The sequence below is a fragment of the Oncorhynchus mykiss genome, chromosome 12 (assembly GCF_013265735.2).
Source record: "Oncorhynchus mykiss isolate Arlee chromosome 12, USDA_OmykA_1.1, whole genome shotgun sequence".
Lineage (NCBI taxonomy): Eukaryota > Metazoa > Chordata > Actinopteri > Salmoniformes > Salmonidae > Oncorhynchus > Oncorhynchus mykiss.
The window spans coordinates 89,156,520-89,184,092 of record NC_048576.1 but is presented as its reverse complement, the minus strand read 5'-3'; the positions used below and the strand labels follow the sequence as shown (position 1 = coordinate 89,184,092).

The 27,573-nt window shown below is 46.4% G+C and overlaps 2 protein-coding genes across 2 annotated transcripts in view; one reads left to right on the top strand and one right to left on the bottom strand.

Annotated features, from left to right (window-relative positions):
• LOC110512509 (vasorin-like) overlaps positions 1-15,656 on the bottom strand; it is a 55,383-nt gene extending 39,727 nt beyond the window's left edge. Inside the window, exons 1-2 of the mRNA XM_036939104.1 lie at positions 15,276-15,656; positions 664-731 (exon numbers count right to left, since the gene is read on the bottom strand). The gene's annotated coding sequence lies outside the window, so the exon portion shown is untranslated. The remainder of the gene's footprint in view (positions 1-663; positions 732-15,275) is intronic.
• LOC110485259 (coronin-7-like) overlaps positions 1-27,573 on the top strand; it is a 288,889-nt gene that overhangs the window by 190,222 nt on the left and 71,094 nt on the right. The gene's annotated exons all lie outside the window — the stretch shown is intronic.

The following is a 27,573-nucleotide window of genomic DNA, read 5'->3' as shown; positions in this document are numbered from 1 at the left end:
TGACCCAGACACACTCCCCCTGCCTCACATAATAGACCATCCCAGCTCGATCAGACACACTCCCCCTCCATCTATAATGGACCGGCCCAGGGGGGTGGAGAGGGGCAATTATCACCAGTGATTGAATAAGCCTCCCCTGCCTGCACTTTTATAGACCATCACACACATACACACACACACACACACACACCAGGCAGCCATGCAAACCAGGCAGCCATGCCCCCCCCCCACACACACGCACACACTCACCCTCCATACTTCCTCAACAGCGCTCTCTGCTCAGTAAATAGCATGTGTGTGCTCTCAGTCCTTGTTGTAGGTAGATAGACAACTTCTCATTGAGGGACTCAGTCAAGTGTGAAGAGGACTCATGAGGAAGGAATGTGTTGAGGTTAACACTATCAACAGCCAAGTGTGCTTTCTGGAAACTTTGAATGCAATCATTCAACAGGATGTTTCCTCATTCAGAAATGTGCCAAAAATGTTACCCTATGATACTTCTGGAGTGAACTAAAAACCAATCTGTTGACAAACTTGTATCATCTTGTTTCATATGGAAGTGTTAGTAGTCGTATTTCTGGTAGTATAGCAACTTAACTACTCTGTCATATGAACATTGAAGAGGAGTGAAATGGACGGTCAAACAATTAACCCTTAACTTACCCACTCAACAAGATGCCTCCTCCTGTTTCACTTCACTTTGACTGGGGTGGTGGTGGTGTCCCCTCTATCTGTAGACAACACAACAGAACAAACACATTAACACACACACTGTATTTGTGACTGACCAATCATCTTGACCGTTGAGGTGTGGTCAGAACCCACAGACTAGCTCTTGTAGTTAAGGTAGGTACAGTAGTTTAACTCACCTCTTTTGGGGATTGTTTTAGTTATGGTTGACCAGACCTTTTTTCTCCACACCACCCCACAACAACCCCCATCTCCTTCCCTCCCAGCTCCAGTCCTGCTCTCCACACCACCCCACAACAACCCCCATCTCCTTCCCTCCCAGCTCCAGTAATGCTCTCCACACCACCCCACAACAACCCCCATCTCCTTCCCTCCCAGCTCCAGTCCTGCTCTCCACACCACCCACAACAACCCCCATCTCCTTCCCTCCCAGCTCCAGTCCTGCTCTCCACATCACCCCACAACAACCCCCATCTCCTTCCCTCCCAGCTCCAGTCCTGCTCTCCACACCACCCCACAACAACCCCCATCTCCTTCCCTCCCAGCTCCAGTCCTGCTCTCCACACCACCCCACAACAACCCCCATCTCCTTCCCTCACAGCTCCAGTCCTGCTCTCCACATCACCCCACAACAACCCCCATCTCCTTCCCTCCCAGCTCCAGTCCTGCTCTCCACACCACCCCACAACAACCCCCATCTCCTTCCCTCCCAGCTCCAGTCCTGCTCTCCACACCACCCCACAACAACCCCCATATCCTTCCCTCCCAGCTCCAGTCCTGCTCTCCACATCACCCCACAACAACCCCCATCTCCTTCCCTCCCAGCTCCAGTCCTGCTCTCCACATCACCCCACAACAACCCCCATCTCCTTCCCTCCCAGCTCCAGTCCTGCTCTCCACACCACCCCACAACAACCCCCATCTCCTTCCCTCCCAGCTCCAGTCCTGCTCGCCACACCACCCCACAACAACCCCCATCTCCTTCCCTCCCAGCTCCAGTCCTGCTCTCCACATCACCCCACAACAACCCCCATCTCCTCCCCTCACAGCTCCAGTCCTGCTCTCCACACCACCCCACAACAACCCCCATCTCCTTCCCTCCCAGCTCCAGTCCTGCTCTCCACATCAACCCACAACAACCCCCATCTCCTTCCCTCCCAGCTCCAGTAATGCTGTCCACATCACCCCACAACAACCCCCATCTCCTTCCCTCCCAGCTCCAGTAATGCTGTCCACATCACCCCACAACAACCCCCATCTCCTTCCCTCCCAGCTCCAGTCCTGCTCTCCACATCACCCCACAACAACCCCCATCTCCTTCCCTCCCAGCTCCAGTCCTGCTCTCCACACCACCCCACAACAACCCCCATCTCCTTCCTTCCCAGCTCCAGTCCTGCTCTCCACATCACCCCACAACAACCCCCATCTCCTTCCCTCCCAGCTCCAGTCCTGCTCTCCACACCACCCCACAACAACCCCCATCTCCTTCCCTCCCAGCTCCAGTCCTGCTCTCCACATCACTCCACAAGCTGAACAGGAAGTGGTGTTGTTTTAACGTGCTGCATTCCAGCGCCATATGGGAGGGGTGCGAGGAGGGAGGTAGGGAGCGTGCTGAGCGGCAGCAGGCCGTGTGGCGTATGAGGCGTTCTGGCACGGGGAGCGAGAGGATGAACGACCGAACCAGACAACGATAGAATGACAGAGGAAGTGAGGGAGGGAGGGAGGAAAAGGAGAGCAAGAAGGCAGGCTGTCTTCTGTCAGACTGGCAGGGTAACATGGTAGGACAGTAGTTTAACACAGCTACAGTACTTAGTGAGTGAAGGCAGGGTATCATGGTAGGACAGTAGTTTAACACAGCTACAGCACTTAGTGAGTGAAGGCAGGGTATCATGGTAGGACAGTAGTTTAACACAGCTACAGTACTTAGTGAGTGAAGGAAGGGTATCATGGTAGGACAGTAGTTTAACACAGCTACAGTACTTAGTGAATGAAGGCAGGGTATCATGGTAGGACAGTAGTTTAACACAGCTAGAGTACTTAGTGAGTGAAGGCAGGGTAACATGGTAGGACAGTAGTTTAACACAGCTACAGTACTTAGTGAGTGAAGGCAGGGTATCATGGTAGGACAGTAGTTTAACACAGCTACAGTACTTAGTGAGTGAAGGCAGGGTATCATGGTAGAACATTAGTTTAACACAGCTACAGTACTTAGTGAGTGAAGGCAGGGTATCATGGTAGGACAGTAGTTTAACACAGCTACAGTACTTAGTGAGTGAAGGCAGGGTAACATGGTAGGACAGTAGTTTAACACAGCTACAGTACTTAGTGAGTGAAGGCAGGGTATCATGGTAGGACAGTAGTTTAACACAGCTACAGTACTTAGTGAGTGAAGGCAGGGTATCATGGTAGGACAGTAGTTTAACACAGCTACAGTACTTAGTGAGTGAAGGCAGGGTATCATGGTAGGACAGTAGTTTAACACAGCTACAGTACTTAGTGAGTGAAGGCAGGGTATCATGGTAGGACAGTAGTTTAACACAGCTACAGTACTTAGTGAGTGAAGGAAGGGTATCATGGTAGGACAGTAGTTTAACACAGCTACAGTACTTAGTGAGTGAAGGCAGGGTATCATGGTAGGACAGTAGTTTAACACAGCTACAGCACTTAGTGAGTGAAGGCAGGGTATCATGGTAGGACAGTAGTTTAACACAGCTACAGTACTTAGTGAGTGAAGGCAGGGTATCATGGTAGGACAGTAGTTTAACACAGCTACAGTACTTAGTGAGTGAAGGCAGGGTATCATGGTAGGACAGTAGTTTAACACAGCTACAGTACTTAGTGAGTGAAGGAAGGGTATCATGGTAGGACAGTAGTTTAACACAGCTACAGTACTTAGTGAATGAAGGCAGGGTATCATAGTAGGACAGTAGTTTAACACAGCTACAGTACTTAGTGAGTGAAGGCAGGGTATCATGGTAGGACAGTAGTTTAACACAGCTACAGTACTTAGTGAGTGAAGGCAGGGTATCATGGTAGGACAGTAGTTTAACACAGCTACAGTACTTAGTGAGTGAAGGCAGGGTATCATGGTAGGACAGTAGTTTAACACAGCTACGTGGTTCAATGTGTGTGTGTTCTTTACAGGGTTCTGTGTGAACCAGGTTATAACCTATGTATTTAGATGGCTGTGCAGTGACTGCTGATGTGTGACTTTATGGATGTGTGACTTTGAATAACAGTAGATTTGACCCCCTGCCTGGCACACATTACTGTGAGCCTCACAAAGTACACAGTGTAACTGTAATTCATACAAATGTTTGATACTCTCCCAAAGCCAAACCAGTAAAGTGACACTGACAGAACGGCGTTATAAACCTGTTTGTGTAATTAATGAGTGTACCTGTGTTTCTTTGTGCTCTTGTCAGCCACTCGCAAGTAACACACACACTATACCGTCTCAGCTGATCGTATCGGGCTGTGTGTGTGTGTGACGCCAGAGACTGACTGTTGACAACAACATTGCTGTCAGCATCAAAAGGACACAACAGCTCCAATAACACATTTTCATCATAACGCTCCTCAGGCGACAGCGCTGATGGAAGGGCAGCCTGTTTGTGTGTGTCTGTCTTTTCATGTTGACTTCTAATGTAATTGCTTAGAGACAAACTCTATGTCCACTTCATGAGTTCATCACAAACCCTGTGTTTGTGTTATTCTCCATCAGACCTGGGTTCAAATACGATTTGAAATCATTTAAAATACTCTATCTGTGTTTTGATGTATCTTGCCTGTTGGAATGGAACCAATAGAAAAGTATTGAAATGGCAAACTGCAAGCCCCGCCCACCTGGCCCTCCAGGCAAGCTAAAACAAACTGCAAGCCCCGCCCACCTGGCCCTCCAGGCAAGCTAAAACAAACTGCAAGCCCCGCCCACCTGGCCCTCCAGGCAAGCTAAAACAAATGCTCAAAGTATTTGAACGATTTTGAATAGTATTTGAATCCAAGTCCAACTTTGGGAATTGGATTGAACCAAACTGCTTGATATAGAGGTGACTGGTGCTGAGAGTCGTTAGACCCTGGGGCTTCCTCAACAACATATTCAGAAAAACAAGTTGTTTTTCTCCAGTATCCTTGCACCACAGTCATGCAGAAACCTTGTCATTCAGCCAAGCGTTCATAAAGGTGTGAAACAAGGAGATGTCTCCAAGAGCACACAGTCTAACCAGAGACTACACTGTATACACCAACACCAGAGACTACACTGTATACACCAACACCAGAGACTACACTGTATACACCAACACCAGAGACTACACTGCACACACCAACACCAGAGACTACACTGTATACACCAACACCAGAGACTACACTGCACACACCAACACCAGAGACTACACTGTATACACCAACACCAGAGACTACACTGCACACACCAACACCAGAGACTACACTGTACACACCAACACCAGAGACTACACTGCACACACCAACACCAGAGACTACACTGCACACACCAACACCAGAGACTACACTGTATACACCAACACCAGAGACTACACTGCACACACCAACACCAGAGACTACACTGTACAGTATACACCAACACCAGAGACTACACTGTATACACCAACACCAGAGACTACACTGTATACACCAACACCAGAGACTACACTGTACACACCAACACCAGAGACTACACTGTACACACCAACACCAGAGACTACACTGTACAGTATACACCAACACCAGAGACTACACTGTATACACCAACACAGAGACCAACTCTGACTCACCCTCTGGCTTACAGTCATACAGTTAAATACACACTCACAATCATGGTGAAGAACGCACACACACACACACACACACACACACACACACACCGTTTCCGTCTGAAAATAGTCCCCGGTTGCAGGGTTTGTCTTTTTGGCTTGGTGTTTGTGGGCTTCTTCAGACATGGATTTGTGCATGTGTTTATTTATCTATGGGAGTGACTGAGGCAGTGCAGATTCAGCTGTGTGTGTGTGTGTGTGTGTGTGTGTGGGTGCTAGGCTGTGTAGGTCATCTCTGTTAGGCCGTATATCACTGCTAGGTCGTGTAGGTCATCACTGCTAGGTCGTGTAGGTCATCACTGCTAGGCCGTGTAGGTCATCTCTGCTGACCTCAACACAGAGTCATGTAGTTCTGGTCTGGGTGATACCGGCCTCAAGACTAAATATTTACCATCTAAAAATAGGAGTACAGCCCTGAAAACAGATGTACTCAACAACTAAGAATAGACACATAGAGACTAAATCAATCTTTGAAGTCTCTGTCCATCTCTGACCCATCACCACTTCACTCTCCATCTCATCTCTGACCCATCACCTCTTCACTCTCCATCTCTAACCCATCACCTCTTCACTCTCCATCTCTAACCCATCACCTCTTCACTCTCCATCTCTAACCCATCACCACTTCACTCTCCATCTCATCTCTAACCCATCACCACTTCACTCTCCATCTCATCTCTAACCCATCACCACTTCACTCTCCATCTCATCTCTAACCCATCACCTCTTCACTCTCCATCTCATCTCTAACCCATCACCACTTCACTCTCCATCTCATCTCTAACCCATCACCACTTCACTCTCCATCTCATCTCTAACCCATCACCTCTTCACTCTCCATCTCTAACCCATCACCACTTCACTCTCCATCTCATCTCTAACCCATCACCACTTCACTCTCCATCTCATCTCTAACCCATCACCACTTCACTCTCCATCTCATCTCTAACCCATCACCACTTCACTCTCCATCTCATCTCTAACCCATCACCTCTTCACTCTCCATCTGATCTCTGACCCATCACCACTTCACTCTTCATCTCATCTCTAACCCATCACCACTTCACTCTCCATCTCATCTCTAACCCATCACCACTTCACTCTCCATCTCATCTCTGACCCATCACCACTTCACTCTCCATCTCTAACCCATCACCACTTCACTCTCCATCTCATCTCTGACCCATCACCACTTCACTATCCATCTCTAACCCATCACCACTTCACTCTCCATCTCTAACCCATCACCTCTTTACTCTCCATCTCTAACCCATCACCACTTCACTCTTCATCTCATCTCTGACCCATCACCACTTCACTCTCCATCTCATCTCTAACCCATCACCACTTCACTATCCATCTCTAACCCATCACCTCTTCACTCTCCATCTCTAACCCATCACCTCTCCATCGCATCTCTAACCCATCACCACTTCACTCTCCATCGCATCTCTAACCCATCACCTCTTCACTCTCCATCGCATGTCTAACCCATCACCTCTTCACTCTCCATCGCATGTCTAACCCATCACCTCTTCACTCTCCATCTCTAACCCATCACCACTTCACTCTTCATCTTATCTCTGACCCATCACCACTTCACTCTCCATCTCATCTCTAACACATCACCACTTCACTATCCATCTCTAACCCATCACCTCTTCACTCTCCATCTCTAACCCATCACCTCTCCATCGCATGTCTAACCCATCACCTCTTCACTCTCCATCTCATCTCTAACCCATCACCTCTTCACTCTCCATCTCTAACCCATCACCTCTTCACTCTCCATCTCATGTCTAACCCATCACCTCTTCACTCTCCATCTCATCTCTGACCCATCACCACTTCACTCTCCATCTCATCTCTAACCCATCACCACTTCACTCTCCATCTCAACTATAACCCATCACCACTTCACTCTCCATCTCATCTCTGACCCATCACCTCTTCAATCTCCATCTCATCTCTAACTCATCACCTCTTCACCCTCCATCTCATCTCTAACCCATCACCTCTTCACTCTCCATCTCATCTCTAACTCATCACCTCTTCACTCTCCATCTCATCTCTAACCCATCACCACTTCACTCTCCATCTCATCTCTAACCCATCACCTCTTCACTCTCCATCTCATCTCTAACCCATCACCTCTTCACTCTCCATCTCTGACCCATCACCTCTTCACTCTCCATCTCATCTCTAACCCATCCCCACTTCACTCTCCATCTCTAACCCATCACCACTTCACTCTCCATCTCATTTCTGACCCATCACCTTTTCACTCTCCATCTCATCTCTAACCCATCTCTCTCTCATCTCTCTCCCATCTCTCCCTCTCGCTCCCTCTCTCTCTCATCTCTCTCATCTCTCTCTTTTTCTCGACTGTCTCTCTCTCGAATTTCCTCCTACTCCCTCTGTCTCTTTCTGTTTCTCTCCTTAGTCTGCCACCACGATCTCTCTCTACCTCTCTCTCTCTCTTTCTCTCTCTCTCTCCCTCTCTCTCCCTCTCGACTGTTGACTGTCCCAGTTCTCTCTTCCTGTCTGTGTGACTTATGACTTCAGTCCTCCCCAGGCTGTTGAGAGCAAAGCAGTGTGGCGTTAAAGTTTCAACCAGAGGCAACATGTCCACATTAGAAACAACAAGATCCCAATATTGAAGATGGCCTGTGTGGGATACATGGAGCGAAGTAGAGAAAACACTGGATGCTGTCTGATGTTGATGTTTGATTTTTCAATAGTCACCCTTAGGACTTCTAAGATTCTTAGAAAGAGTCTTCTGCTGATTTAATATGTGACCTGACTAGTCCTGACTTGTATCACAATCACAACTGGGTCATGTTCATTAGGGCACAGCATAGCAAAGTATTTAGAAATGGAGAATGGAAACAAGCGTTTCTTAATGGACAAACTCTGATAGAACTTGCCAGTTTTGTCTTCAGTTTCGTGCCTTGTGAATACGACCAGGTTTTACTGACGTTGATCCTATAATACGGTTGAAGTTTAGTTTTACACACACTTCTCTGTGCGTATGGTAGCTGATAACGCCGCTATTAGCAGTGACTGAAATAGACCCTGGGGAAACGAGGGGCCAAGGACCTCAAACATACAGTGACTCAACCAGAGCTGGTGTGTATGTGTTTATGGTAAACGCATGTGTGTGTGCGTGCGTGTGTGTGTGTACTAGTCAGCACTTCCTGTGATTTCAGTTGTGCCTACTGACCCTAAGACAGACACAGTAGCAGCAGCAGCACATCAGCTAACCATTCCCCTAATCATTACTCTTTAACTTATCATTAAATCTATTTGTGGGTAAACGTTACGAGTTAATGTTCTTCTGACCATTTGTTTCTTTAGTTGAACTTCCATTAGTCATTAATACCAATGATTAAATATCTGACCCTCCAGTCAAGGTTTAAGGCTGGGGTCACACTAAACTAAGTATGAGTGTTCTTTGTGTGTGCAGGCCTAGTCACTGTTTGTAGTGACCGTTGCAGTCCCTTCTCTCTTAATCTATTTCTCTCTCTTCCCCTCCTCTCTTCCCCCCCTCTCTCCCTCCTCTCTTCCCCTCCTCTCTCCCCCCTCTCTTCCCCTCCTCTCTCCCCCCTCTCTTCCCCTCCTCTCTCCCTCCTCTCTCCCCCTCTCTCTCATTCCCTCTCTTCCCCACCTCTCTCCCTCCCCTCTTCCCCTCCTCTCTCCCCCCTCTCTTCCCCTCCTCTCTCCCCCCTCTCTTCCCCCTCTCTCCCCCCTCTCTTCCCCTCTCTCCCCCCCTCTCTCTCAGTCCCTCTCTCCCTGAATTCCCTCAGCTTTAAGTTTCTCCAGCCACTACCATTTTAGCCTGGGTGGGTACCAGTCTGTGTCATCATGCCAAACATGACAAGGAGTTGATAGCATGATATGATAGCACCAACAGATCTGGGACAAAGCTACTACTCTCCATCCCTCTTTGACCATCCAAATCTCTCTCTCCTTCCTCTACACCCCCCCCCCCCCACACACACACACACACACACACACACACACTCTCTCCATCTCTCTCTCTCTTCCCATCTCTCTGGTTCAAGGCTCATTTGCTAATGACAGTGTTGGCCCGAGGTAATTACAACCTTAGATTATGAGTCGTTTATCTTTTTTTACGGCCTCACTGAAACATGGCAATTTGCGGTGGCTCTCTGGGATGTGCTCGTTCTCTCTCTCTCTCTCTCTCTCTCTCTCTCTCTCTCTCTCTCTCTCTCTCTCTCTCTCTCTCTCGATCTCTCTCGATCTCTCTCTCGATCTCTCTCTCGATCTCTCTCGATCTCTCTCTCGATCCCTCTCTCTCTCTCTCTCTCTCTCTCGATCCCTCTCTTGCCTTTTCTCTCTGGCCCCAGTTCTCACTTTTGGTTAGTGGCCGTTTTTCAGATTTTTGCCATTTTCCATGTACTTCGAGACAGAGCGAGAAAGAGGGAACGAGAGAGGAGGAGAAAAAATTGGTTGATTTCAGTCAAAAGGCTGAGAGGGCAGTTTCTGAATCTGAACGTCTGTCTTTCCAACTGTAATTCAGTCTTTCAGGGGGAACATCTGTCTCGGAGCCCCATCTCTCCTCTTCAAGCGCGAATTCTGAGCGTTGGCAAGAGGGAGTGTGTGAGACAGGAGTTATTTGCGGTTTGCGTTCGGCTCAAGCCAGGCTCCGCTTGTAGCCTTTGCGTGCTCGTGTATATTTATACAGAGTTTTTGAAGTGGTTCTTTGGAACGCATCATTTGGCTGGAGCGGCTTGAGTCTTCTTCAATTTGGCTTGGCGGGCAAACACCGTGAGGGGATCGGTTTGCTTTTCGCATACCGCCGGGTCAGCATTGATGTGCGAGGCCTTTTGAAGAGATTAAAGCCAGGGGCTTTCTTTAAGCGCCCTGCCCAAGAAAGCTGCTCTAACTCTGGGACGTCAACAGTGGCTCGCCCTGTGTATTGTGGAACACCTGATTCTGGTAGTGGGATTGAGGCCTACATTGAACTCATTGTGACACTGTGACTGTAGCTAAGATCTAAATAAACACACACACACACAACCAAATGTGTGTGTAGGCACAAACACACTCCAAACATGCTGATTGTAACACATGCACTCCGACACACACCCCCTTGCTAATTGGGATGCACGCTTGCTTTCACACGGTTTCGCTAATACAAAACACACATAGGCACACACACAAAACACACACAGGTTTCTTATGCCTTGCCAGCTCCAACTCCCTGCCTGCTGTGTGACTGCCCTGCTCCCATCCTCTCCCCCCTCTCCCCCTCTCCCCAGGCCTCCTCGCCTCGCCACCTGACTTTTAACACCCTAATCCGTTGTTGCAGAGGGTGGAAGGCCCTCCACCCTAATCCCTGGTTGTAAAGGGTGGAGGGCCTCAGACGACCACTCCTAATTGGGTATAAAAGGGGGGCTACTGGCTGGAGAACACTGTGTGATATGAAATTCCTTTGCTCTTAGAGACCAGAGGAGCAGAGCAGTTGCCTGGTCCTAGGTAGGTGTGTGTGTGTGTGCGCGTGTCCGTGTGTGAGAGTTTGGACAGTACAGCAGGAAAATGCTGGTGGGTTGTTATTCTGACTTGTCATCACAGTCTCCTATATGCACACTTCTTCTAAATAGATGAATGGCAGTTTTCCAATTACCCTGAAGCAGAGATTAAACCCTGGTCACATGTCTGAAACAAATGCCAATAGTGGCTGTTGGGCTGTCCCTCCAGGGGTAATGTGTGTGTGGCTACCTGTCTGTGGGTCGGTCGGTGGGTGGGTGGGTGTGGGTGCTTGTTTGCGTGCGTGCCTGCATGATTATGTACAGTGTGTGTGTGTGTGTGAGCAGGAGAAGAGGGGGCCAGCCTCTCTCTCTGACAGTTGACATGTGTTTAATTATTTTAATGGTGTTAAATAGCCGAGCCCCCCAGAGTGCCCCTGACCAGGCCTCACCTCCACGAGCAGCCAGTCACAAGAGGGGTCCCAGGGCCACTGGGTTATCCACCCGGTCAGTGTGTGTGTGTTTTACGTTAATACCCTCAACACACAGACACACGGACATAAACTTAGACCCACACACACATCTATACACACGTGCTCCTAGTCTAAATCTAGGGTCTTGGCAGTGTTGAGGTTAAACAATCTCAGTGATTCCATCGTCTCTGTCATCTCAGTCAAGTATCACACTATACTAGACAAAGGAATGTTTTCTCATCCCTTATATTTCTCTCCCTCTCTCTTTCTATCTCTCTCTCTCTCTATCTCTCTCTCTCTCTCCCTCTCTATTTATATCTCTCTCCCTCTCTCTCCCTCTCTCTCTCTCTCTCCCTCTCTATTTCTATCTCTCTCTCTCCCCCTCTCTCTCTCCCACTCCCCCCTCTCTCCCCCTCCCCCTCTCTCCCCCTCTCCCTCACTCTCTCTCCCCCTCCCCCTCTCTCTATCTCTCTCTCTCTCCCTCTCTCTCCCTCTCTCTCTATAGATATATATATATCTCTCTCTCTCCCTCTCTTTCTCTCTCGCTCTCTCTCTCTCTCTCCCTCTCTATCTCTCTCCCTCTCTCTCTATTTATATCTCTCTCCCTCTCTATTTCTATCTCCCCCCTCTCTCCCCCCTCTCTCCCCCCTCTCTCCCCCCTCTCTCCCTCTCTCTCCCTCCCTCTCTCCCTCTCTCTCCCTCCCCCCCCTCTCTCCCTCTCTCTCCCTCCCCCCCTCTCTCCCTCTCTCTCCCTCTCCCTCACTCTCGCTCTTCCTCTCGCTCGCACTCCCTCTCACGCTCTCCCTCTCTCTCCCCCTCTCTCACTCTCCCTCTCTCTCCCTCTCTCTCTCTCTCTCTCTACTTTTCTTTCTCATCCACTGTTCATCGCCTGATAATTCCTACCATCTCCCCGCCACCGTCTCTGTCCCGTCCAGAAAGCCTCTCTCTCAGCACTGAGAAGTGACAGGGTCTTCTCTTGTGCCAAGTAGTCAGTGCTCAAATACTGAGACACACAGCAGAGGAGATAGTACCTACCACAGGAGGCTGTTGAGGGGAGGATGGCTCATAATAATGTCTGGAATTAAGTGGAGTGGTGAATGGAAATGGTTTGATACCATTCAATTTATTCCATTGCAGCCATTACTATGAGCCCATCCTCCCCAAATAAGGTGTCACCAGCCACCTGTGGAACCCACAAAACACAGATAGAAAGGAGACAGACCACATAGGGGTCCAGTCTGAACTGTGTCTCTGTTACTGTGTCTGTCATTATAGTGACACACTTCCCCCTCTCTTCTCATGACCATAGGGGTCCAGTCTGAACTGTGTCTCTGTTACTGTGTCTGTCATTATAGTGACACACTTCCCCCTGTCTTCTCATGACCATAGTGGTCCAGTCTGAACTGTGTCTCTGTTACGGTCTGTCATTATAGTGACACACTTTCCCCTGTCTTCTCATGACCATAGTGGTCCAGTCTGAACTGTGTCTCTGTTACTGTGTCTGTCATTATAGTGACACACTTCCCCCTGTCTTCTCATGACCTATGCATGCCAGGGACAACGTTTTGTATATATGGCCCTTGGTAGTCAAAATGAAACATTCATTGTCTACTGTATAGCACATACACATAGGAATAGCCACACTTCTGTTCAAGCCAACGTCAGTCTGTCTGGCTAATATGTAGCCTGGGTGAGAGGTCTGCAGCTATAGGCTACATACAGTACTATACACATAGGGCGGAAATAGTCCCCAGTGAAGATGATCCTCGCACGAAGGGTTATTGGAGTAGTTTACCCCGCTATTTGTTGGGCCCGCAGTGAAAGATTAAGCGATTTTCCGTGCCTGTGTGCGGGCGCGCTGAGCCGGCAGATGGATCTCGCTCAGAAATAAGACTGTTGCTACGTACCTCAATATTCAAATGTTTGGAAAATTGGCCTCAGTGGCGAAGATGGCGTATGAGATGTAGCGGTTCGACTTGGCGAGATAACATGAACAGCCTACCATGCGGTCATCTGGATGTTGTTTGGGAAAGGTGGGCTGGATACGTTTATTATGATCACTGTTAATTAAAGTTTGTTGACACAAATAATAGGCCCTTTTCATGATTTATCACATGCTTTTTGATAGCCTCTGGTTTATATCCATGTAGTTTGTTATTGGGAGGAATTGTTAGATATATAGACATATAGCCTATAGATTTGAGTAAAGTATCATGCATATATCTGTTACGCATTTCAATTACGCATGGGATTGTAGGCTTGTAGCAATGAGGAGATAGCTGTTGGTGATTTATTTATATAATTCCCCTAAATTTGAAACGTTTAACAACTGTTTTCCTAGAGTTTTCTCCGACGTTATTCAGTGTCTGAGTAGTTTTAAGTTGAAAGGCAACTCGCATGATTTTACTGTTGCCTTTAGCAAACGCCGACGCACATGAATCATTAGACTGAAGATCAATAGCTGTTTGAAAGCAGAACAAGTGTTTTCCAGATGTTCCAGGTGCTAATGGAAACGTTAATAACTGAGTACCTACCTTACAGGTGGGGAGGTAGATACTATTTGTAGTGCTGCGCAGCAATAGCCATCATGTTGAAATAAACACAGTCGAATTCAATTGCGCTAATACGGAACCAAAACTGGCAACTGGTTCGAACACTTGATCTTTTAATTGAAATTATTGGTTATTTTGTTATGGGACTGCAGGTTCTCCAAATCAATGCGAGGTCCTTGCTGGCTGTTCCGCTGCAAATTCACAGCAAGCCCATGGATAATAACAGTTAATCTCGTTTTACCCGGTGTGACCAAACATATTTGCCTCCAGAACTAGACCAGCCTATACCATTAGCCTACCTTTGAACTCGTAGCGAACAGAGCAAATTAGACGCTTAGTTTTTGTATTTTGAAACCAGTTGTTTGTTGAACGTCCCTATCCTATAACCTATGCCGTGTGTGTTCTGATCTGGGCCTGTCCCCAGCACCAGCCGCACGTCGAAAACAGCTTCTCCCGGTGGTAAGAAAAGGACCGGCGCGGTCTAGACGCCAGCTCTGCCCAGCACAGCGTCCTGTGGTCAAACACTTAAACAGCCTACTAGTTAGTGATAAAGTTACGATTGAAGTGTTTCCAGCTGTTGTTACGCACAGATTAGAGAAATGCTGCGGCGTTTGACTTTCCTATACTGATTTGTTATCGCTCTTTTGGCTATATGAGTGATTTTATAATATTTGTAAATTATGTGTAAATTATTGAATGTTTTTAAGTGATTTTGAATGTTTCTGCTTAAATGATCCTCGGTTTGCATGGTACAAATTCGAAGCTGACAACCTGTTGTTTACAGCAGGTTGTAGGTCTTGTAGAGTTCTCATTCAGTGCAGTGAGAAGGTGTCTGGAATGGGTGAACATTTCACCTCTAGCCAACTCCTGTCATAGAACGTTAAAACAGCATAACATAACAGGGGTGGGAGTGTGGAGTCTGTAGAAGGGTGGTGTGTACTAGTTAGCATATATGTTTCTTAAAAACGAATGTCTCTTTATGAAGAAAAATAATAATAATAAATAATTAATTTTCTATTTAATGATGTTATTGCTTTTCAATAAATTACCTAAGTTATTCATGCAGAGTTGGTAAACACAAGCTTTATCCAAAGTCATAACCCCACATTTTTCTCAGCTATAGGGCTTGTTTTCCAAACTGCACTGACCAATCTGTGTCACACAACTTTGCATATATAAACTATATAAACGTTACAGTTTATTCGTAAAACTATTCTGTTCGTGGAAAAAACTTACCGGTTCTGTTCCCTGCGTAAAGTTTGAGTTGCGGCGCACTCAGAAATGTGTGCTACATAATATTTTTATCCAAGAGGACCCACGTAGAACAAGTAAACAGCTGGAAATCCTTTAGTCGTCCGTGGTGCACTCTGTCAAAAGTCCCCGAAACTGTGCAACAGCATAAAGTTATTAAAATACATGAAAACTCTTCAGCCACCGGTGTCTAGCGAGTGGTTGAAAGCTCCACGTCGAGGAATGCGCTTCAAGTGTCCGGCGAGAGCCCGTAAGCTTCCCGACCCCAAGACAAAAGCGCTTTATTGGCGAATGGAACGGAGAGTTTTAACGAGAATGGGAGGGGCGACTCGAGGCGAGCTAGAACGCGACCCAGAGCGCTCAAAACTCCACACTACTGTCTGCTGCAGGGGCCGGGAAAGCAGCGCTCATATGCTGCGCGCTCCTCCTTGACAGATACAGTTGGGGCAACGCAACAAAACAAATGTCTACATGTTTCTTTTAGTTTCACACTGTAAACCAGCAGGACCTGTTTCAATAACACGCTTATGAGAAGTATTTACTTGCAAACTTATTTTGTGCAGTTCTGTGTTCATATTCTTTACAGCACATTTTGAGTATGGAATGGTTTGTACTCAGACTACAGTGAACCAGTTTCAACATTTATAAGATTGGAGCCTATAATGTGTCCATTGCCTACATTTAGGCCTATTTTTATTTCTTAACATGTTTAGCCTATCAGCCTATATTTGTTATTCTTGGATACTTGTTCATATGGGCTTGATGTATGAAATGGAAAAGCGAACAGCCTTGTATTTTGACTGTCAATCACTTGGCATTTGAGAAAAGCACGTGTCAATTGTCAAATCTCTCATTGGCACGCATGGTGTCTTAATTCATTAATGTTGTTGCACCGTTTAACTGGGAGATTGGAAGGCATTGAATACTTCCTACTGCTGAGTAGCCTTACAGCCCGTCGGCAGCTGGCAGCCTATTTTAAAGTGTCTTAGAATCGGTTTCCAACGAGGTGAAGTAATGGGATATCTATCAGTAATGGTGTAACCATGTCACATACTCAGATATAGATACTTTTAGAAACATACTATGTCTCAGAATTGTCCATAATATAGTTGGGAACAGGACAGAAGTGATCTAAAATGATCTATTCATATCAACACATTGTTTGTTATAAGTAGTCTAATTCCTTATATCATATTTGTATATCTATAGGACTCTCAATCTAGGTCTATACAGGATAATTCAAAAAAAAATCAAATGAATCCAACTACTTTACACAGAGCTCTCTCTTCTGATGTGTTAACGACTCGATTTGGTCATCCATAGCAGTGCAGCCATAGGGCATTCTACCACTATGCTTGTTGACACACGACTGTGAAAGTAATTGGTCTGAGGTCAACACTCCCCCTGTATATTTGTGGGTGGCGTCACTCCCCCCGGCTCTGTAGGTGTACCTTGGCTGGGTCCGGCCCCTGCAAGAGCAAGATTCAACAAACACACCACAGGGCTTTGGCTCCTGGGCCGGTGCAAGTGTGTCTCTGGACATGTTTTGACCCTATTCTGTGTGGAATAAGGGACACTTCAGAATGGCTGAACCCTGCTTTATTTACAGCTGTTTTTCAAAACTGTTACTGTCATTCCTCATTTATGCCACTGTGGCTCGTTCTTCTTCCATAGTTTACCCACAGTTATGATCCATATAACACACACACACACACACACACACACACACACACACCTGTAACAAATGACTGTAAATTGCAGGAATAGACAAACGACTTCATGCATGTTCTCCAGGCCCAGATGTACTAGTCCCATATAGTCCATTATGATTTCAAAGAACATCAATCCTGAATCCTCTCTAGCAGTTTATCACAACTACAGAGATTCACACATACAAATCACCCAGCAGTGCCTCTTCCTCCATCTACTGTGTGTTTCTCTCTCTCTCCCTCTTGTACTCCAGAGTGGCGCAGCGGTCTAAGGCACTGCATCTCAGTGCTAGAGGCGTCACTACAGACACCCTGGTTCCAGGCTGTATCACAACCGGCCGTGATTGGGAGTCCCATAGGGCGGTGCACAATTGGCCCAGTGTCGTCCAGGTTGGGCCTGGGTAGGCTGTCATCGTAAATAAGAATTTGTTCTTATCTGACTTGCCTAGTTAAATAAAGGTTTCCCTGCCTCCCTTCTTCCCCCACCCATATCTCCACCCCCCCCCTCACCCATATCTCCATCCCCCCCTCACCCATATCTCCATCCCCCCCTCACCCATATCTCCACCCCCCCCCCTCATATCTCCACCCCCCCCTCACCCATATCTCCACCCCCCCTCACCCATATCTCCATCCCCCCACCCATATCTCCACCCCCCCACCCATATCTCCATCCCCCCACCCATATCTCCACCCCCCCACCCATATCTCCACCCCCCCCCACCCATATCTCCACCCCCCCACCCATATCTCCACCCCCCCCTCACCCATATCTCCATCCCCCCCTCACCCATATCTCCACTCCCACCCATATATCCACCCCCCCACCCATATCTCCACCCCCCCACCCACCCACCCCACTCTTCTCTCTCGCAACCCCCCCCCCCCCCCCCCCCCCTTCTTCCACAGTAGAGTATGCCAACAGAACCAACCCGGAGTTGAACTGATGACTGTGCTAAACTCATACTGGTAGTTATTTATCATAGTCATCAGTGCTGTGCGTCTTAGAAGCAGAGGTAGGACCACAGTCTCCAGAGCCCAGGAACTCACACACACACACACACAAACACACACACACACACACCGTTCACCTCCAATGGCGTCAGCCTGCTTTCACTCTCTCCGACGACAGCTTTAGATTAACACTGTGGGGGTACACACACACAAACACAGGCATACACACACAGACATACACGCACGCATACACACACCACCCAGACTACCCCTGCTCTGTTCTGTTTACCTCCAGTCATCATCAGTAGAATCTAATTGGATGACTTAACTCCCAGAAGGCATGAGATCACAAGGGACATTTCTTTTCCTTTGTTTTTCAGTCCCTTACATGGAAGCATTGTCCTCCTCCCCATCACCCATTAAATAGGAAAGAATACAATAGAAAATGATTGCAACTTTTTTGTCCCTCCCTTAGCACACAGCCCATGTAGATGTAGACAGTGGACTACGGTGGGCTACACATGCAGTGATGTTGAAAGGTCTGGACCATATGCATTATGAGTGGTGGTGGTGTAGTGTAAATCAGGGTTGCTGTAATAACATGAGCCCGGTGCCGTCAGCACGTTCAGCTCCCTAATCATTATGGCCCAGTTAAAGATGGCGACACGGAATCCGGACCACTGTAGTGTTGCCCAGGGGAACCAGTACAACAGTGAGCTGGTTGGGGTTGGTCCAAGAGCCCTGACCCTGCCAACCAAAGGCTCCAAACTGAAGTACTACTTATCCACACAGCAGCCTCCTCCTTATTACCCCTTTCTCTTCCTTTCCATGCTTTTCTCTCTCTTCTTTCTCTCCAATTATTGAGCTTTTTTTTACCATTTCGCTGCTCGGCTGTTTTTCTATCTTTTGTTTGTTCCCCCTTTCTCTTATTTTCTGCTTTTTCTTTCCATCTACTCTTTCATTCCCCCTTTTCTGATATCTTGTATTATTATCATTATTTGTAGAGTTTTTATGGTTTCTTCTCTGACTTTTCCTCTGTTCTCCCTCTCTGATTCTGAACTCCTTCTCTTTCTCAGTCTTCTGTACTCTCTCTTTCTATTTCTCTCCCTCTTTCTCAGTCTTCTGTACTCTCTCTTTCTCTCCCTCTTTCTCAGTCTTCTCTACTCTCTCTTTCTCTCCCTCTTTCTCAGTCTTCTGTACTCTCTTTCTATTTCTCTCCCTCTTTCTCAGTCTTCTGTACTCCCTCTTTCTATTTCTCTCCCTCTTTCTCAGTCTTCTGTACTCTCTTTCTATTTCTCTCCCTCTTTCTCAGTCTTCTGTACTCCCTCTTTCTATTTCTCTCCCTCTTTCTCAGTCTTCTGTACTCTCTTTCTCTCCCTCTTTCTCAGTCTTCTGTTCTCTCTCTTTATCTCCCTCTTTCTCAGTCTTCTGTTCTCTCCCTGTTTCTCAGTCTTCTGTTCTTTCCCTTTCTCTCCCTCTTGCTCAGTCTTCTGTACTCTCTCTTTCTCTTTCTCTCCCTCTTTCTCAGTCTTCTGTACTCTCTCTTTCTCTCCCTATTTCTCAGTCTTCTGTACTCTCTATTTCTCTCCCTCTTTCTCAGTCTTCTGTTCTCTCTCTTTCTCTCCCTCTTTCTCAGTCTTCTGTACTCTCTCTTTCTCTCCCTCTTTCTCAGTCTTCTGTTCTCTCTCTTTCTCTCCCTCTTTCTCAGTCTTCTGTACTCTCTCTTTCTCTCCCTCTTTCTCAGTCTTCTGTTCTCTCTCTTTCTCTCCCTCTTTCTCAGTCTTCTGTACTCTCTCTTTCTCTCCCTCTTTCTCAGTCTTCTGTACTCTCTCTTTCTCTTTCTCTCCCTCTTTCTCAGTCTTCTGTACTCCCTCTTTCTATTTCTCTCCCTCTTTCTCAGTCTTCTGTACTCTCTCTTTCTCTCCCTCTTTCTCAGTCTTCTGTTCTCTCTCTTTCTCTCCCTCTTTCTCAGTCTTCTGTTCTCTCCCTGTTTCTCAGTCTTCTGTTCTTTCCCTTTCTCTCCCTCTTGCTCAGTCTTCTGTACTCTCTCTTTCTCTTTCTCTCCCTCTTTCTCAGTCTTCTGTACTCTCTCTTTCTCTCCCTATTTCTCAGTCTTCTGTACTCTCTTTCTATTTCTCTCCCTCTTTCTCAGTCTTCTGTTCTCTCTCTTTCTCTCCCTCTTTCTCAGTCTTCTGTACTCTCTCTTTCTCTCCCTCTTTCTCAGTCTTCTGTACTCTCTCTTTCTCTCCCTCTTTCTCAGTCTTCTGTTCTCTCTCTTTCTCTCCCTCTTTCTCAGTCTTCTGTACTCTCTCTTTCTCTCCCTCTTTCTCAGTCTTCTGTTCTCTCTCTTTCTCTCCCTCTTTCTCAGTCTTCTGTACTCTCTCTTTCTCTCCCTCTTTCTCAGTCTTCTGTTCTCTCTCTTTCTCTCCCTCTTTCTCAGTCTTCTGTACTCTCTCTTTCTCTTTCTCTCCCTCTTTCTCAGTCTTCTGTACTCTCTCTTTCTCTCCCTTTTTCTCAGTCTTCTGTACTCTCTCTTTCTATTTCTCTCCCTCTTTCTCAGTCTTCTGTACTCTCTCTTTCTCTCCCTCTTTCTCAGTCTTCTGTTCTCTCTCTTTCTCTCCCTCTTTCTCAGTCTTCTGTACTCTCTCCTTCTCTCCCTCTTTCTCAGTCTTCTGTTCTCTCTCTTTCTCTCCCTCTTTCTCAGTCTTCTGTTCTCTCTCTTTCTCTCCCTCTTTCTCAGTCTTCTGTACTCTCTCTTTCTCTCCCTATTTCTCAGTCTTCTGTACTCTCTCTTTCTATTTCTCTCCCTCTTTCTCAGTCTTCTGTACTCTCTCTTTCTCTCCCTCTTTCTCAGTCTTCTGTACTCTCTCTTTCTCTTTCTCTCCCTCTTTCTCAGTCTTCTGTTCTCTCTTTTTCTCTCCCTCTTTCTCAGTCTTCTGTTCTCTCTCTTTCTCTCCCTCTTTCTCAGTCTTCTGTACTCTCTCTTTCTCTTTCTCTCCCTCTTTCTCAGTCTTCTGTTCTCTCTTTTTCTCTCCCTCTTTCTCAGTCTTCTGTTCTCTCTCTTTCTCTCCCTCTTTCTCAGTCTTCTGTTCTCTCTCTTTCTCTCCCTCTTTCTCAGTCTTCTGTACTCTCTCTTTCTCTTTCTCTCCCTCTTTCTCAGTCTTCTGTACTCTCTCTTTCTCTCCCTTTTTCTCAGTCTTCTGTACTCTCTCTTTCTATTTCTCTCCCTCTTTCTCAGTCTTCTGTACTCTCTCTTTCTCTCCCTCTTTCTCAGTCTTCTGTTCTCTCTCTTTCTCTCCCTCTTTCTCAGTCTTCTGTACTCTCTCCTTCTCTCCCTCTTTCTCAGTCTTCTGTTCTCTCTCTTTCTCTCCCTCTTTCTCAGTCTTCTGTTCTCTCTCTTTCTCTCCCTCTTTCTCAGTCTTCTGTACTCTCTCTTTCTCTTTCTCTCCTTCTTTCTCAGTCTTCTGTACTCTCTCTTTCTCTCCCTATTTCTCAGTCTTCTGTACTCTCTCTTTCTATTTCTCTCCCTCTTTCTCAGTCTTCTGTACTCTCTCCTTCTCTCCCTCTTTCTCAGTCTTCTGTTCTCTCTCTTTCTCTCCCTCTTTCTCAGTCTTCTGTTCTCTCTCTTTCTCTCCCTCTTTCTCAGTCTTCTGTACTCTCTCTCTCTCTTTCTCTCCCTCTTTCTCAGTCTTCTGTTCTCTCTCTTTCTCTCCCTCTTTCTCAGTCTTCTGTACTCTCTCTTTCTCTTTCTCTCCTTCTTTCTCAGTCTTCTGTACTCTCTCTTTCTCTCCCTATTTCTCAGTCTTCTGTACTCTCTCTTTCTCTTTCTCTCCCTCTTTCTCAGTCTTCTGTTCTCTCTCTTTCTCTCCCTCTTTCTCAGTCTTCTGTTCTCTCTCTTTCTCTCCCTCTTTCTCAGTCTTCTGTTCTCTCTCTTTCTCTCCCTCTTTCTCAGTCTTCTGTACTCTCTCTTTCTCTCCCTATTTCTCAGTCTTCTGTACTCTCTCTTTCTATTTCTCTCCCTCTTTCTCAGTCTTCTGTACTCTCTCTTTCTCTCCCTCTTTCTCTGTCTTCTGTACTCTCTCTTTCTCTTTCTCTCCCTCTTTCTCAGTCTTCTGTTCTCTCTTTTTCTCTCCCTCTTTCTCAGTCTTCTGTTCTCTCTCTTTCTCTCCCTCTTTCTCAGTCTTCTGTTCTCTCTCTTTCTCTCCCTCTTTCTCAGTCTTCTGTACTCTCTCTTTCTCTTTCTCTCCCTCTTTCTCAGTCTTCTTTTCTCTCTCTTTCTCTCCCTCTTTCTCAGTCTTCTGTTCTCTCTCTTTCTCTCCCTCTTTCTCAGTCTTCTGTACTCTCTCTTTCTCTTTCTCTCCCTCTTTCTCAGTCTTCTTTTCTCTCTCTTTCTCTCCCTCTTTCTCCTTCCTCTTTCTTCTTCTACATTGTAGACCTTCTCACCTGCCCTCATTCTATTCTTATGGGACATAGAACATGGAGTCAGAATGGTTGAACTGGTGTAGGGAAGTGTAGGACCTCTGTGATAAAGACCAGTGGCTATCAATGTACATCAACTGTATGTCCATAAAGCATACATGACATCCTGTAACTCCATACTGAACAGGAAGTCATGTTAGTGGTGGACTGTGTTACATACATGACATCCTGTAACTCCATACTGAACAGGAAGTCATGTTAGTGGTGGACTGTGTTACATACATGACATCCTGTAACTCCATACTGAACAGGAAGTCATGTTAGTGGTGGACTGTGTTACATACATGACATCCTGTAACTCCATACTGAACAGGAAGTCATGTTAGTGGTGGACAGTGTTACATACATGATGTCATGTTAGTGGTGGACAGTGTTACATACATGACGTCATGTTAGTGGTGGACAGTGTTACATACATGATGTCATGTTAGTGGTGGACAGTGTTACATACATGACATCATGTTAGTGGTGGACAGTGTTACATACATGACATCATGTTAGTGGTGGACAGTGTTACATACATGACGTCATGTTAGTGGTGGACAGTGTTACATACATGACATCATGTTAGTGGTGGACAGTGTTACATACATGACGTCATGTTAGTGGTGGACAGAGTTACTAGTCCAGAGTCTGCTCTGCACCAGTCTCTCACTGGACTCCCTGAGTCGCTATTTATAGAACCTGCTCACATAATGGTGTTTCCACCTGGGCCTCAACAGAGGAAGACTTGATTCTCCCTGGCTCCTGAATGAGAGAGAGAGACACTCACACACATACACACAGAGAGAGAGAGAGAGAGAGACGGATACACACACACACAGAGAGGGAGAGAGAAGGACACACACACACACACATAGAGAGAGGGAGAAGGACACACACACACACACACATAGAGATAGATAGATAGAGAGTAATAGAATAATGAATGAGGTTGAGTGGGGGTGGTTCTGGGAACCCTTTCCCCCCTCCCATAGGGACAGCCTGGGAACAAGCAACATGATTATTTTCTGATAGACTCAACACTGTAAAACCCCTTCTCATTCTTCCCTGTCTCTCGAGGTAGATATTGTCCCTAACCGCAGATCTCTGATCAGATTACCCCACCCCCAATCTTTACCTTAAACTGAGACTTAGCTCTATGACGTGACTATGAACAGCATCAAATATATTTTAGAATCGATTGATGCAGAGGGTTGCACTCGCGAGCACCCACACAGAGCGTCTGCACGTGTGCTCGGGAGTTTGCGTGTATGCGCACAATTTGTCCATGCACATATGTTTGTGTGTGGGTTCTTGACAGACGTGACTATTCGTCCCCAGAAAGCCCTTGGCTCCCTGCCTTCCCACAGTCCTCCTCCAGCCCAGTAGCCGCTATGTGTCCGTGGGAAGCTGCCGAGAGGAGAGTGGGAGAGACCTGGTCCTTGGCACTCTGGGAAGTCACATGGAGGGAGGGAGAGGAGATGGGGAGAGAGAGAGGGGGTAGTAGGAGGGGGAGGGAAGGAAGGAGAGAGGAGAGGGATGTACAGAGGAGAAAAGGAGAGGGAGGGAGAGAAGGAAATGGGGAGAGAAGGAGAGAGAAGGGGAGAGGGAGGGAAGGGGAGAGAGAGAAGGAGAGGGTTCTCTGGGGGGATTTTTTGGGAACACTGAAAGTGATAGATAGGATTAATACAGTAGTAGTTTGGGAAGCAATAAGTAGGGTCCCCTATAGGGGACAATAAAGTTGTATTCAGTTCAACTGTACCGTGTTGAATTTACTTGAAAAAAATATGGTTCCTGGGTTTCTGAACTGTAAAAATCGCAATCGAGTTAAAGGAGCAAAATACCATAGTGGACAATAAAGATAAATTGAATCATATTGAATTGAAAAAATCTATATGTGGTTCCTGGGGTGGAAGCTGAGGTGAGTTAAAGCAGTCATCATGAAGGAGGACACGGGGAACAATAAAGTTATATCAAATGATTTGTATGGTATTTCATACAAAAAATGATAGGGTAAATATGTGCCCGGATAGCAGCTGAGGTGATTAAAGCAGAAGTAGGAAGTACTGGCCATTGGTGTGAAAATAAAGCATCAGATAAAGGCCTGTGTGACTCTAAACATTGGTGTCCAATATTGACTCTTCCCACCTGTTGTGGTGGTTGACACTGGCCTATTAAATCCCACTTGCACAGTGATAAAGCTGTCTCTCTCCTGTGGAAACCTAGCAGGACCAGAACCCACGGTTCTCTATGTGATTGTATAATGTTATACAATCACATAGGTTTATTTAGGGTTTTATGTGTTAATGGTGGGTTTGTATAGTGTTATATATTTAGCATAAGTGGATGTTTTTGGAAGTTTAGTTTAAGGTTTTATATGCGTTGATGATATGTTTGTTTGGTGTTATATAAGTGGCTGTTTATTTAAGGCTGGTTTCGGGTTTTATATGTGTTAATTGAGAGGTGGCCAGGGCCCGATGACCCTCTGAGAGTGGGAACTAGACCAGTAAGAGTGGAAAGGTCTGGTTGTTCCCCCTGACCATCTCCTTTTGCCCTTTCTCACCATCCATCTGTCATGGGTTCACTATGGAGGAGGTTATTGAACCTAACCTTGGAGTCCAAGAGAGAACTTCTCCAAATATGTTGTCTCCTGGTCTTCCTCTTTGTTGCCTTATCTTAATATGTTGTTGAAAGAAGGGAAATAGATGTTCTGGGATACACCATTAGGGCTTGTGATTGTCAGGTCCTCTTCTATGTGAGCTAGTGTGCAAGAGAGATTCCTAATTTCTGTAATGTTGGTTCTGATAAACTCTAGATAAAGTATCGGCCATTTTCCGTTCCAGCCACTGCTGAGTGCAGCGCTACGGTCACAGTGTCGGGGAGAGATGTGTGCTGCGCCTCAAGATTTGTGTAAATGAGCAAAAAAAAATAGGCCCAGATTCAGACCTCTGAAATATTTGCATTGAAACAATGAACATTTAGGAAGAATGGTTGTTTTGGCACCTTGTTTGTGTTAAAGATGAAGGGAGCAAATAGAGGAGAGAGCGAGGGAGGGAGAGAGAGAGAGGGAGGGAGAGAGAGAGAGAGGGAGAGAGAGAGAGAGAGAGAGAGGGAGGGAGAGAGAGAGAGAGAGAGAGGGGGAGAGAGAGAGAGAAGCGAGAGAAAGTGAGAAAAGAGAAAGAGGTTAAGCATGAGTGCACTCAGAGGTTTACTAGTCTGTTGACTCCATGCAGCCCTTGTTTATGAGAGAAACGCCACAGCTGAGCTGAAGCCCGCTTCTGAGTGGGACAAACACACTACTCTCTATTGGTTGTTGTGGTACAAACCCCATGAGAACTCAAGTCATTCAGAATGATTTCAGTGATGACATTTTTTAATTTTTTATTTTATTTAACCTGGCAAGTCAGTTAAGAACAAATTCTTATTTACAATGACAAATACCCCGGCCAAACCCGGACAATGCTGAGCCAATTGTGCGTCACCCTATGGGATTCCCAATCACGGTCGGATGTGATGCTGCCTGGATTTGAACCAGGGACTCTTGCACAATAATGTGGGATTTATATAGCACTTTTCAAAGACCCAAAGACGGTTGTTGTTTTAGAGTCACTATATAAAAGAAGAGGACCCAGTCAGAAGCCCAGCCTTAGTGTATCTGAGGTGATTTGCATGTCTATGCCTGAGACCCACTGAGCTGAAGTCTAGGCATTAGTTACGGAAGCACACAGTCCGAGCAGCAGTGAGAGCTGGCTATCTCTCCTCTCTGTCTGTAACGGAGGGCTTTTCTTTATCACTCTGGCACCGATAAAAACAGAGGGAAGAGGAGGGGTGGGGGCCACTAGGGGTCACTCAAGGTCAGCCAGAAGTGGACATTTCCCATGATGCACAAGGAGCATACATGCACAGCATGAATTATTGACTGAGGTGAAAGATAGGTCTCATGTTGCTCTTTCCTCTCTGTCTCTCGCTCCCTCTGTCTCTCTCCCTCTGTTTCTCTCTCCCTCTGTTTCTCTCTCCCTCTGTTTCTCTCTCCCTCTGTTGCTCTCTCCCTCTGTTGCTCTCTACCTCTCTCTCCCTCTGTCTCTCCCTCTCCCTCTGTCTCTCTCCCTCTGTTTCTCTCTCCCTCTCTCTCCAGTCTCTCTCATTGTATGTGTGTGTGTGGTATGGTATGTCAGGTATTAAGCAGAATGCCTGTGGTTTAATAAGGGGGGTAATTGGTGTCAGATGGATCTCAGTACCTCAGACATGTTTAATATATACACACACTCATACACAGAGAGTATGTTGACTTTGCGCTGCGTGATGTTTGGCATCCTCTCTGAGATATGTTTTGCTTTGGGGAGCGTTGTGTTTTTTATTGGGCACAGGGGCGGGTAGTGTGTATTTCCTGGTTTACTCTACAGGTTGTACTATACTATATCTATTCCATCCTATGTCCTTCTCCCCTCATGCATTACGCTTTTTCCATGTGCTAACGTTTACTATACCACAGTGTATCCTGTCTTCTAACCACCATTCATACTGATAGTGGTAGGTGGGTAGTTTGATGCTCCTGTCAATAAATATTGAGGGTCTTGTTCTGGTGACATGATTTGGATGTTGCAAAAGTTGCACTTTTGTCCATAATAATGTCATCATGTAGTAGGCTGTACCTGTACTGTGTCTGTGAGCTGTTGGCTAGAGTACACGTCAACACCAGAGTGGGCACATTCACTAGATCTACTCAAAACCAACAGTAGGCCTAGTTGAAAATGCCATGGAAACCCATTTAACTTGCCTTCTTTATTGGGTACATGGGGATTTAACCCCAAGGTATTTTTATGTGCATTACGTTTTTGCAGACTTTTATCTGCAACCAGTTACTTTGATGGAAACACAACTCTGATGGGAAAATGCACATATTGCTTTAATGCAGATTTAAAAAATATTCACATTAAAATCTTTCACCAGTTGGATGGAAACCTAGTTATAGACACCAGAAACACTGTGGCACTAGTCCAGTGTCACTTTGATTATGCCTGACTTCATGGTTCACCAGCAGCCCCAAACATGTCAGCAATAAGCCTCCAGCCAAACAAGCTTGTAAGAATTGTATTGAACCTCCTCCCTCATACTCATCTGGAGGTCGGGCCTGTAAAGCAGCTAGGCTACTTATCAGT